This window comes from Engystomops pustulosus, chromosome 6 (assembly GCF_040894005.1).
Source record: "Engystomops pustulosus chromosome 6, aEngPut4.maternal, whole genome shotgun sequence".
Classification (NCBI taxonomy): domain Eukaryota; kingdom Metazoa; phylum Chordata; class Amphibia; order Anura; family Leptodactylidae; genus Engystomops; species Engystomops pustulosus.
In genome coordinates this window covers 177979100-177995060 of record NC_092416.1, presented here as the reverse complement: position 1 = coordinate 177995060, position 15961 = coordinate 177979100, and the positions used below count along the sequence as shown (strand labels likewise).

Genomic DNA, 15961 nt, shown 5'->3' with positions numbered 1-15961 from the left:
CATCCCGCACACAGGTATATACTGTATATAGTCACATCCCGCACACCGGTATATACTGTATATAGTCACATCCCGCACACCGGTATATACTGTATATAGTCACATCCCGCACACCGGTATATACTGTATATAGTCACATCCCGCACACCGGTATATACTGTATATAGTCACATCCCGCACACCGGTATATACTGTATATAGTCACATCCCGCACACCGGTATATACTGTATATAGTCACATCCCGCACACCGGTATATACTGTATATAGTCACATCCCGCACACAGGTATATACTGTATATAGTCACATCCCGCACACCGGTATATACTGTATATAGTCACATCCCGCACACCGGTATATACTGTATATAGTCACATCCCGCACACAGGTATATACTGTATATAGTCACATCCCGCACACCGGTATATACTGTATATAGTCACATCCCGCACACCGGTATATACTGTATATAGTCACATCCCGCACACCGGTATATACTGTATATAGTCGCATCCCGCACACCGGTATATACTGTATATAGTCGCATCCCGCACACCGGTATATACTGTATATAGTCGCATCCCGCACACAGGTATATACTGTATATAGTCGCATCCCGCACACAGGTATATACTGTATATAGTCACATCCCGCACACCGGTATATACTGTATATAGTCACATCCCGCACACCGGTATATACTGTATATAGTCACATCCCGCACACAGGTATATACTGTATATTGTCACATCCCGCACACCGGTATATACTGTATATAGTCACATCCCGCACACCGGTATATACTGTATATAGTCACATCCCGCACACCGGTATATACTGTATATAGTCACATCCCGCACACAGGTGTATACTGTATATAGTCACATCCCGCACACCGGTGTATACTGTATATTGTCACATCCCGCACACAGGTATATACTGTATATAGTCACATCCCGCACACAGGTATATACTGTATATAGTCACATCCCGCACACCGGTATATACTGTATATAGTCACATCCCGCACACCGGTATATACTGTATATAGTCACATCCCGCACACCGGTATATACTGTATATAGTCACATCCCGCACACCGGTATATACTGTATATAGTCACATCCCGCACACCGGTATATACTGTATATAGTCACATCCCGCACACCGGTATATACCGTATATAGTCACATCCCGCACACAGGTATATACTGTATATAGTCACATCCCGCACACAGGTATATACTGTATATAGTCACATCCCGCACACCGGTATATACTGTATATAGTCACATCCCGCACACCGGTATATACTGTATATAGTCACATCCCGCACACAGGTATATACTGTATATAGTCACATCCCGCACACCGGTATATACCGTATATAGTCACATCCCGCACACCGGTATATACTGTATATAGTCACATCCCGCACACCGGTATATACCGTATATAGTCACATCCCGCACACCGGTATATACCGTATATAGTCACATCCCGCACACCGGTATGAGGGAATATAGTCACATCCCGCACACCGGTATATACTGTATATAGTCACATCCCGCACACCGGTATATACTGTATATAGTCACATCCCGCACACCGGTATATACTGTATATAGTCACATCCCGCACACCGGTATATACTGTATATAGTCACATCCCGCACACCGGTATATACTGTATATAGTCACATCCCGCACACCGGTATATACTGTATATAGTCACATCCCGCACACAGGTATATACTGTATATAGTCACATCCCGCACACCGGTATATACTGTATATAGTCACATCCCGCACACCGGTATATACTGTATATAGTCACATCCCGCACACAGGTATATACTGTATATAGTCACATCCCGCACACCGGTATATACTGTATATAGTCACATCCCGCACACCGGTATATACTGTATATAGTCACATCCCGCACACAGGTATATACTGTATATAGTCACATCCCGCACACAGGTATATACTGTATATAGTCACATCCCGCACACCGGTATATACTGTATATAGTCACATCCCGCACACCGGTGTATACTGTATATAGTCACATCCCGCACACCGGTATATACCGTATATAGTCACATCCCGCACACCGGTATATACCGTATATAGTCACATCCCGCACACAGGTATATACCGTATATAGTCACATCCCGCACACCGGTATATACTGTATATAGTCACATCCCGCACACAGGTATATACTGTATATAGTCACATCCCGCACACAGGTATATACTGTATATAGTCACATCCCGCACACCGGTATATACTGTATATAGTCACATCCCGCACACCGGTATATACTGTATATAGTCACATCCCGCACACAGGTATATACTGTATATAGTCACATCCCGCACACAGGTATATACTGTATATAGTCACATCCCGCACACCGGTATATACTGTATATAGTCACATCCCGCACACCGGTATATACTGTATATAGTCACATCCCGCACACCGGTATATACTGTATATAGTCACATCCCGCACAGCAGTGTATACTGTATATAGTCACATCCCGCACACAGGTATATACTGTATATAGTCACATCCCGCACACAGGTATATACTGTATATAGTCACATCCCGCACACCGGTATATACTGTATATAGTCACATCCCGCACACAGGTATATACTGTATATAGTCACATCCCGCACACCGGTATATACTGTATATAGTCACATCCCGCACACAGGTATATACTGTATATAGTCACATCCCGCACACCGGTATATACTGTATATAGTCACATCCCGCACACCGGTATATACTGTATATAGTCACATCCCGCACACAGGTATATACTGTATATAGTCACATCCCGCACACCGGTATATACCGTATATAGTCACATCCCGCACACCGGTATATACCGTATATAGTCACATCCCGCACACCGCTATATACTGTATATAGTCACATCCCGCACACAGGTATATACTGTATATAGTCACATCCCGCACACAGGTATATACTGTATATAGTCACATCCCGCACACAGGTATATACTGTATATAGTCACATCCCGCACACAGGTATATACTGTATATAGTCACATCCCGCACACAGGTATATACTGTATATAGTCACATCCCGCACACCGGTATATACTGTATATAGTCGCATCCCGCACACCGGTATATACTGTATATAGTCACATCCCGCACACAGGTGTATACTGTATATAGTCACATCCCGCACACCGGTATATACTGTATATAGTCACATCCCGCACACCGGTATATACTGTATATAGTCACATCCCGCACACAGGTATATACTGTATATAGTCACATCCCGCACACCGGTATATACTGTATATAGTCACATCCCGCACACAGGTATATACTGTATATAGTCACATCCCGCACACCGGTATATACTGTATATAGTCACATCCCGCACACAGGTATATACTGTATATAGTCGCATCCCGCACACCGGTATATACTGTATATAGTCGCATCCCGCACACCGGTATATACTGTATATAGTCGCATCCCGCACACCGGTATATACTGTATATAGTCGCATCCCGCACACCGGTATATACTGTATATAGTCACATCCCGCACACAGGTATATACTGTATATAGTCACATCCCGCACACAGGTATATACTGTATATAGTCACATCCCGCACACAGGTATATACTGTATATAGTCACATCCCGCACACAGGTATATACTGTATATAGTCACATCCCGCACACAGGTATATACTGTATATAGTCACATCCCGCACACCGGTATATACTGTATATAGTCGCATCCCGCACACCGGTATATACTGTATATAGTCACATCCCGCACACAGGTATATACTGTATATAGTCACATCCCGCACACAGGTATATACTGTATATAGTCACATCCCGCACACAGGTATATACTGTATATAGTCACATCCCGCACACCGGTATATACTGTATATAGTCACATCCCGCACACAGGTATATACTGTATATAGTCACATCCCGCACACAGGTATATACTGTATATAGTCACATCCCGCACACCGGTATATACTGTATATAGTCACATCCCGCACACCGGTATATACTGTATATAGTCACATCCCGCACACAGGTATATACTGTATATAGTCACATCCCGCACACCGGTGTATACTGTATATAGTCACATCCCGCACACCGGTATATACTGTATATAGTCACATCCCGCACACAGGTATATACTGTATATAGTCACATCCCGCACACAGGTATATACTGTATATAGTCACATCCCGCACACCGGTATATACTGTATATAGTCACATCCCGCACACAGGTATATACTGTATATACTGTATATAGTCACATCCCGCACACAGGTATATACTGTATATAGTCACATCCCGCACACCGGTATATACTGTATATAGTCACATCCCGCACACCGGTATATACTGTATATAGTCACATCCCGCACACAGGTATATACTGTATATAGTCACATCCCGCACACCGGTATATACTGTATATAGTCACATCCCGCACACCGGTATATACTGTATATAGTCACATCCCGCACACCGGTATATACTGTATATAGTCACATCCCGCACACCGGTATATACTGTATATAGTCACATCCCGCACACCGGTATATACTGTATATAGTCACATCCCGCACACAGGTATATACTGTATATAGTCACATCCCGCACACCGGTATATACTGTATATAGTCACATCCCGCACAGCGGTATATACTGTATATAGTCACATCCCGCACACAGGTATATACTGTATATAGTCACATCCCGCACACCGGTATATACCGTATATAGTCACATCCCGCACACAGGTATATACTGTATATAGTCACATCCCGCACACCGGTATATACCGTATATAGTCACATCCCGCACACCGGTATGAGGGAATATAGTCACATCCCGCACACCGGTATATACCGTATATAGTCACATCCCGCACACAGGTATATACTGTATATAGTCACATCCCGCACACAGGTATATACTGTATATAGTCACATCCCGCACACCGGTATATACCGTATATAGTCACATCCCGCACACCGGTATGAGGGAATATAGTCACATCCCGCACACCGGTATATACTGTATATAGTCACATCCCGCACACAGGTATATACTGTATATAGTCACATCCCGCACACAGGTATATACCGTATATAGTCACATCCCGCACACAGGTATATACTGTATATAGTCACATCCCGCACACAGGTATATACTGTATATAGTCACATCCCGCACACCGGTATATACTGTATATAGTCACATCCCGCACACAGGTATATACTGTATATAGTCACATCCCGCACACCGCTATATACTGTATATAGTCACATCCCGCACACAGGTATATACTGTATATAGTCACATCCCGCACACCGGTATATACTGTATATAGTCACATCCCGCACACCGGTATATACTGTATATAGTCACATCCCGCACACCGGTATATACTGTATATAGTCACATCCCGCACACAGGTATATACTGTATATAGTCACATCCCGCACACCGGTATATACTGTATATAGTCACATCCCGCACACCGGTATATACTGTATATAGTCACATCCCGCACACCGGTATATACTGTATATAGTCACATCCCGCACACCGGTATATACTGTATATAGTCACATCCCGCACACCGGTATATACTGTATATAGTCACATCCCGCACACCGGTATATACTGTATATAGTCACATCCCGCACACAGGTATATACTGTATATAGTCACATCCCGCACACAGGTATATACTGTATATAGTCACATCCCGCACACAGGTATATACTGTATATAGTCACATCCCGCACACAGGTGTATACTGTATATAGTCACATCCCGCACACAGGTGTATACTGTATATAGTCACATCCCGCACACCGGTATATACTGTATATAGTCACATCCCGCACACCGGTATATACCGTATATAGTCACATCCCGCACACAGGTATATACCGTATATAGTCACATCCCGCACACAGGTGTATACTGTATATAGTCACATCCCGCACACAGGTATATACTGTATATAGTCACATCCCGCACACCGGTATATACTGTATATAGTCACATCCCGCACACCGGTATATACTGTATATAGTCACATCCCGCACACAGGTGTATACTGTATATAGTCACATCCCGCACACCGGTGTATACTGTATATAGTCACATCCCGCACACCGGTATATACTGTATATAGTCACATCCCGCACACAGGTATATACTGTATATAGTCACATCCCGCACACAGGTATATACTGTATATAGTCACATCCCGCACACAGGTATATACTGTATATAGTCACATCCCGCACACAGGTATATACTGTATATAATCACATCCCGCACACCGGTATATACTGTATATAGTCACATCCCGCACACAGGTATATACTGTATATAGTCACATCCCGCACACCGGTATATACTGTATATAGTCACATCCCGCACACCGGTATATACTGTATATAGTCACATCCCGCACACCGGTATATACTGTATATAGTCACATCCCGCACACCGGTATATACTGTATATAGTCACATCCCGCACACCGGTATATACTGTATATAGTCACATCCCGCACACCGGTATATACTGTATATAGTCACATCCCGCACACAGGTATATACCGTATATAGTCACATCCCGCACACCGGTATATACCGTATATAGTCACATCCCGCACACCGGTATATACTGTATATAGTCACATCCCGCACACCGGTATATACTGTATATAGTCACATCCCGCACACCGGTATATACTGTATATAGTCACATCCCGCACACAGGTATATACTGTATATAGTCACATCCCGCACACAGGTATATACTGTATATAGTCACATCCCGCACACAGGTATATACTGTATATAGTCACATCCCGCACACGGGTATATACTGTATATAGTCACATCCCGCACACGGGTATATACTGTATATAGTCGCATCCCGCACACAGGTATATACTGTATATAGTCGCATCCCGCACACAGGTATATACTGTATATAGTCGCATCCCGCACACCGGTATATACCGTATATAGTCACATCCCGCACACCGGTATATACCGTATATAGTCACATCCCGCACACAGGTATATACTGTATATAGTCACATCCCGCACACCGGTATATACTGTATATAGTCACATCCCGCACACCGGTATATACTGTATATAGTCACATCCCGCACACCGGTATATACTGTATATAGTCACATCCCGCACACCGGTATATACTGTATATAGTCACATCCCGCACACAGGTATATACTGTATATAGTCACATCCCGCACACAGGTATATACTGTATATAGTCACATCCCGCACACCGGTATATACTGTATATAGTCACATCCCGCACACCGGTATATACTGTATATAGTCACATCCCGCACACCGGTATATACTGTATATAGTCACATCCCGCACACCGGTATATACTGTATATAGTCACATCCCGCACACCGGTATATACTGTATATAGTCACATCCCGCACACCGGTATATACTGTATATAGTCACATCCCGCACACCGGTATATACTGTATATAGTCACATCCCGCACACAGGTATATACTGTATATAGTCACATCCCGCACACCGGTATATACTGTATATAGTCACATCCCGCACACCGGTATATACTGTATATAGTCACATCCCGCACACAGGTATATACTGTATATAGTCACATCCCGCACACCGGTATATACTGTATATAGTCACATCCCGCACACCGGTATATACTGTATATAGTCACATCCCGCACACCGGTATATACTGTATATAGTCACATCCCGCACACCGGTATATACTGTATATAGTCGCATCCCGCACACCGGTATATACTGTATATAGTCGCATCCCGCACACAGGTATATACTGTATATAGTCGCATCCCGCACACAGGTATATACTGTATATAGTCACATCCCGCACACCGGTATATACTGTATATAGTCACATCCCGCACACCGGTATATACTGTATATAGTCACATCCCGCACACAGGTATATACTGTATATTGTCACATCCCGCACACCGGTATATACTGTATATAGTCACATCCCGCACACCGGTATATACTGTATATAGTCACATCCCGCACACCGGTATATACTGTATATAGTCACATCCCGCACACAGGTGTATACTGTATATAGTCACATCCCGCACACAGGTGTATACTGTATATAGTCACATCCCGCACACCGGTGTATACTGTATATTGTCACATCCCGCACACAGGTATATACTGTATATAGTCACATCCCGCACACAGGTATATACTGTATATAGTCACATCCCGCACACCGGTATATACTGTATATAGTCACATCCCGCACACCGGTATATACTGTATATAGTCACATCCCGCACACAGGTATATACTGTATATAGTCACATCCCGCACACCGGTATATACTGTATATAGTCACATCCCGCACACCGGTATATACTGTATATAGTCACATCCCGCACACAGGTATATACTGTATATAGTCACATCCCGCACACCGGTATATACCGTATATAGTCACATCCCGCACACCGGTATATACTGTATATAGTCACATCCCGCACACCGGTATATACCGTATATAGTCACATCCCGCACACCGGTATATACCGTATATAGTCACATCCCGCACACCGGTATGAGGGAATATAGTCACATCCCGCACACCGGTATATACTGTATATAGTCACATCCCGCACACCGGTATATACTGTATATAGTCACATCCCGCACACCGGTATATACTGTATATAGTCACATCCCGCACACCGGTATATACTGTATATAGTCACATCCCGCACACCGGTATATACTGTATATAGTCACATCCCGCACACCGGTATATACTGTATATAGTCACATCCCGCACACAGGTATATACTGTATATAGTCACATCCCGCACACCGGTATATACTGTATATAGTCACATCCCGCACACCGGTATATACTGTATATAGTCACATCCCGCACACCGGTATATACTGTATATAGTCACATCCCGCACACCGGTATATACTGTATATAGTCACATCCCGCACACCGGTATATACTGTATATAGTCACATCCCGCACACCGGTATATACTGTATATAGTCACATCCCGCACACCGGTATATACTGTATATAGTCACATCCCGCACACCGGTATATACTGTATATAGTCACATCCCGCACACCGGTATATACTGTATATAGTCACATCCCGCACACAGGTATATACCGTATATAGTCACATCCCGCACACCGGTATATACCGTATATAGTCACATCCCGCACACCGGTATATACTGTATATAGTCACATCCCGCACACCGGTATATACTGTATATAGTCACATCCCGCACACCGGTATATACTGTATATAGTCACATCCCGCACACAGGTATATACTGTATATAGTCACATCCCGCACACCGGTATATACTGTATATAGTCACATCCCGCACACCGGTATATACTGTATATAGTCACATCCCGCACACAGGTATATACTGTATATAGTCACATCCCGCACACCGCTATATACTGTATATAGTCACATCCCGCACACCGGTATATACTGTATATAGTCACATCCCGCACACCGGTATATACTGTATATAGTCACATCCCGCACACAGGTATATACTGTATATAGTCACATCCCGCACACAGGTATATACTGTATATAGTCACATCCCGCACACCGGTATATACTGTATATAGTCACATCCCGCACACAGGTATATACTGTATATAGTCACATCCCGCACACAGGTATATACTGTATATAGTCACATCCCGCACACAGGTATATACTGTATATAGTCACATCCTGCACACAGGTATATACTGTATATAGTCACATCCCGCACACCGGTATATACTGTATATAGTCACATCCCGCACACCGGTATATACTGTATATAGTCACATCCCGCACACAGGTATATACCGTATATAGTCACATCCCGCACACCGGTATATACTGTATATAGTCACATCCCGCACACAGGTGTATACTGTATATAGTCACATCCCGCACACAGGTGTATACTGTATATAGTCACATCCCGCACACCGGTATATACTGTATATAGTCACATCCCGCACACAGGTATATACTGTATATAGTCACATCCCGCACACCGGTATATACCGTATATAGTCACATCCCGCACACAGGTATATACCGTATATAGTCACATCCCGCACACCGGTATATACTGTATATAGTCACATCCCGCACACCGGTATATACTGTATATAGTCACATCCCGCACACCGGTATATATTGTATATAGTCACATCCCGCACACAGGTATATACTGTATATAGTCACATCCCGCACACAGGTATATACTGTATATAGTCACATCCCGCACACAGGTATATACTGTATATAGTCACATCCCGCACACCGGTATATACTGTATATAGTCACATCCCGCACACAGGTATATACTGTATATAGTCACATCCCGCACACCGGTATATACTGTATATAGTCACATCCCGCACACCGGTATATACTGTATATAGTCACATCCCGCACACCGGTATATACTGTATATAGTCACATCCCGCACACCGGTATATACTGTATATAGTCACATCCCGCACACCGGTATATACCGTATATAGTCACATCCCGCACACCGGTATATACTGTATATAGTCACATCCCGCACACCGGTATATACCGTATATAGTCACATCCCGCACACAGGTATATACCGTATATAGTCACATCCCGCACACCGGTATATACCGTATATAGTCACATCCCGCACACCGGTATATACCGTATATAGTCACATCCCGCACACAGGTATATACCGTATATAGTCACATCCCGCACACAGGTATATACCGTATATAGTCACATCCCGCACACCGGTATATACCGTATATAGTCACATCCCGCACACCGGTATATACCGTATATAGTCACATCCCGCACACCGGTATATACTGTATATAGTCACATCCCGCACACCGGTATATACTGTATATAGTCACATCCCGCACACCGGTATATACTGTATATAGTCACATCCCGCACACCGGTATATACTGTATATAGTCACATCCCGCACACCGGTATATACTGTATATAGTCACATCCCGCACACCGGTATATACTGTATATAGTCACATCCCGCACACCGGTATATACTGTATATAGTCACATCCCGCACACCGGTATATACTGTATATAGTCACATCCCGCACACCGGTATATACTGTATATAGTCACATCCCGCACACCGGTATATACCGTATATAGTCACATCCCGCACACCGGTATATACCGTATATAGTCACATCCCGCACACCGGTATATACTGTATATAGTCACATCCCGCACACCGGTATATACTGTATATAGTCACATCCCGCACACCGGTATATACTGTATATAGTCACATCCCGCACACAGGTATATACTGTATATAGTCACATCCCGCACACCGGTATATACTGTATATAGTCACATCCCGCACACAGGTATATACTGTATATAGTCACATCCCGCACACCGGTATATACTGTATATAGTCACATCCCGCACACAGGTATATACTGTATATAGTCACATCCCGCACACAGGTATATACTGTATATAGTCACATCCCGCACACAGGTATATACTGTATATAGTCACATCCCGCACACCGGTATATACTGTATATAGTCACATCCCGCACACAGGTATATACTGTATATAGTCACATCCCGCACACCGGTATATACTGTATATAGTCACATCCCGCACACCGGTATATACTGTATATAGTCACATCCCGCACACCGGTGTATACTGTATATAGTCACATCCCGCACACAGGTATATACTGTATATAGTCACATCCCGCACACAGGTATATACTGTATATAGTCACATCCCGCACACAGGTATATACCGTATATAGTCACATCCCGCACACCGGTATATACTGTATATAGTCACATCCCGCACACAGGTATATACTGTATATAGTCACATCCCGCACACAGGTATATACTGTATATAGTCACATCCCGCACACAGGTATATACTGTATATAGTCACATCCTGCACACAGGTATATACTGTATATAGTCACATCCCGCACACAGGTATATACTGTATATAGTCACATCCCGCACACCGGTATATACTGTATATAGTCACATCCCGCACACCGGTATATACTGTATATAGTCACATCCCGCACACCGGTATATACTGTATATAGTCACATCCCGCACACAGGTATATACTGTATATAGTCACATCCCGCACACCGGTATATACTGTATATAGTCACATCCCGCACACCGGTATATACTGTATATAGTCACATCCCGCACACCGGTATATACCGTATATAGTCACATCCCGCACACAGGTATATACCGTATATAGTCACATCCCGCACACAGGTATATACCGTATATAGTCACATCCCGCACACCGGTATATACCGTATATAGTCACATCCCGCACACAGGTATATACTGTATATAGTCACATCCCGCACACCGGTATATACTGTATATAGTCACATCCCGCACACCGGTATATACTGTATATAGTCACATCCCGCACACAGGTATATACTGTATATAGTCACATCCCGCACACCGGTATATACTGTATATAGTCACATCCCGCACACCGGTATATACTGTATATAGTCACATCCCGCACACCGGTATATACTGTATATAGTCACATCCCGCACACAGGTATATACTGTATATAGTCACATCCCGCACACAGGTATATACTGTATATAGTCACATCCCGCACACCGGTATATACTGTATATAGTCACATCCCGCACACAGGTATATACTGTATATAGTCACATCCCGCACACCGGTATATACCGTATATAGTCACATCCCGCACACCGGTATATACCGTATATAGTCACATCCCGCACACCGGTATATACCGTATATAGTCACATCCCGCACACCGGTATATACCGTATATAGTCACATCCCGCACACAGGTATATACCGTATATAGTCACATCCCGCACACCGGTATATACTGTATATAGTCACATCCCGCACACCGGTATATACTGTATATAGTCACATCCCGCACACAGGTATATACTGTATATAGTCACATCCCGCACACCGGTATATACCGTATATAGTCACATCCCGCACACCGGTATATACTGTATATAGTCACATCCCGCACACCGGTATATACCGTATATAGTCACATCCCGCACACCGGTATATACTGTATATAGTCACATCCCGCACACCGGTATATACTGTATATAGTCACATCCCGCACACCGGTATATACTGTATATAGTCACATCCCGCACACAGGTATATACTGTATATAGTCACATCCCGCACACAGGTATATACTGTATATAGTCACATCCCGCACACCGGTATATACTGTATATAGTCACATCCTGCATGTCAATATATACCTGTACGGTGGGTATGGAAAGTGTTCAGACCCCTCTAAATGTTTAACTCTTTGTTACATTGCAGCCAATAGTTTCATAGTTTATACGGTTGAAAAAAAGACACTTGTCCATCAAGTTCAACCAAGGAAGGGAAGGGATTGGATGAGGAAGGGATTTAGGGGAAACAATTCTATATAACATAACCATCAATGTTATTTAGCTGTAAAAAGGCATCTAGACCCTTCTTGAAGCTCTCTGCTGTCCCTGCTGTGACCAGCGCCTGAGCTCGGCTATTCCACAGATTGACAGTTCTCATAGTAAAAAATCCCTGTCGCCTCTGGTGATTAAACCTTGTTTTCTCCAGACGGAGACAGTGCCCCCTCGTCTTTTGATTTGATTTAATCTGGAACAACTCACCACCATATTTTTTGTATGGACCATTCATATATTTAAATAAATTAATCCTGTCCCCTCGTAGTCGTCTCTTCTCCAGACTAAATAAATCTGGAAATCAAAACCGTTAAAAATTTTCCTCATTAAAGGGGTTTTCCCACGAACGCAAGTTACGCCCTATCCACAGGATCCTGCTGATGAGTATTCAGCCCCAGAGCATCTGGAAGAGGTTCTCATCCAGGATCTCTCTGTACTTGGGATTGTATTTGGCAGGTGATGAGCGGCGCCTGGTTTTCTCCACCGCTTAGAATTATCACCAAAAAGTTCAATTTCCATCTCATCAGAGCAGAGAATCTTATTCCTCATAGTCTGGGATCCTTCATGTGATTTGCACACTGTATGCGGCTTTCATATGTCTTGCACTGAGGAGAGACTCCCATCCCCCAACTGCATCGCTGGAGCTCAGCCATAGGGATCCCAGGGTTCTTCTTTACCTCTCTCACCAAGGCTTTTCTTACACGATTGTTTAGTTTGGATGGACGGCCATGTCAAGGAAGAGCCGTCCCAAACTTCTTCCATGTAAGGATTATGGAGGCCACTGTGCTCTTAGGAACCTTGAGTGTTGCAGAAATTCTTTTGCAACCTTGACCAGATCTGTGCCTTGCCACAGTTCTGTCTCTGCGCTCCTTGGGCAGTTCCTTAGACCTCATGATTCTCATGTGCTGTGACATGCACTGTGAGCTCTTTCCTAAGCAAGTTCAAGCAGTTTAAACACAGATGGACTCCAATGAAGGAGAACAAATGTGAAGGAGACTCTGTAGGAAATGGATGGCATGTGAGGTAAATATAAGTGTCACAGCAAAGGGACTGAATACTTATGACCATGTGATATTTCAGTTTTTCTTGTTTAATAAATTAGCAAAAATATCCACATTCTACTTTCCGAACCCAATTTATATAGTCACATCTTGCACATCAGTATATACCTCCTCTCATATACACCAGGACACCCCGTACCTCCTCTGCTATATACCAGGACACCCCGTACCTCCTCTGCTATATATCAGGACACCCCACACCTCCCCTCCTATATACCAGGACACCCTGTACCTCCTCTCATATACACCAGGACACCCCGTACCTCCTCTCATATACACCAGGACACCCCGTACCTCCTATGCTATATACCAGGACACCCCACACCTCCCCTCCTATATACCAGGACACCCCGTACCTCCCCTCCTATATACCAGGACACCCCGTACCTCCTCTCCTATATACCAGGACACCCCGTACCTCCTATGCTTTATACCAGGACACCCCACACCTCCCCTCCTATATACCAGGACACCCCGTACCTCCTCTCATATATACCAAGACACCCTGTACCTCCTCTGCTATATACCAGGACACCCTGCACCTCCTCTCCTATATACCAGGACACCCCGTACCTCCTCTGCTATATACCAGGACACCCCGTACCTCCTCTCTTATATACTAGGACACCCCGTACCTCCTCTCCTATATACCAGGACACCCCGTACCTCCTCTCATATACACCCCGTACCTCCTCTCTTATATACTAGGACACCCCGTACCTCCTCTCCTATATACCAGGACACCCAGTACCTCCTCTCCTATATACTAGGACATCCAGTACCTCCTCTCCTATATACCAGGACACCCCATACCTCCTCTCCTTTATACCAGGACACCCCGTACCTCCTCTCCTATATACCAGGACACCCCGTACCTCCTCTCCTATATACCAGGACACCCCGTACCTCCTCTCCTATATACCAGGACACCCCGTACCTCCTCTCCTATATACCAGGACACTCCGTACCTCCTCTCTTATATACCAGGACACCCCGTACCTCCTCTCCTATATACCAGGACACCCCGTACCTCCTCTCCTATATACTAGGACACCCCGTACCTCCTCTCCTATATACCAGGACACCCCGTACCTCCTCTCCTATATACCAGGACACCCCGTACCTCCTCTCCTATATACCAGGACACTCCGTACCTCCTCTCTTATATACCAGGACACCCCGTACC

General features: G+C 44.3%; 1 protein-coding gene across 4 annotated transcripts in view; it reads right to left on the bottom strand.

Annotated features, from left to right (window-relative positions):
- The window catches only part of LOC140065086 (ATP-binding cassette sub-family A member 9-like), a 103946-nt gene that overhangs the window by 10665 nt on the left and 77320 nt on the right, over nt 1-15961 (bottom strand). The gene's annotated exons all lie outside the window — the stretch shown is intronic.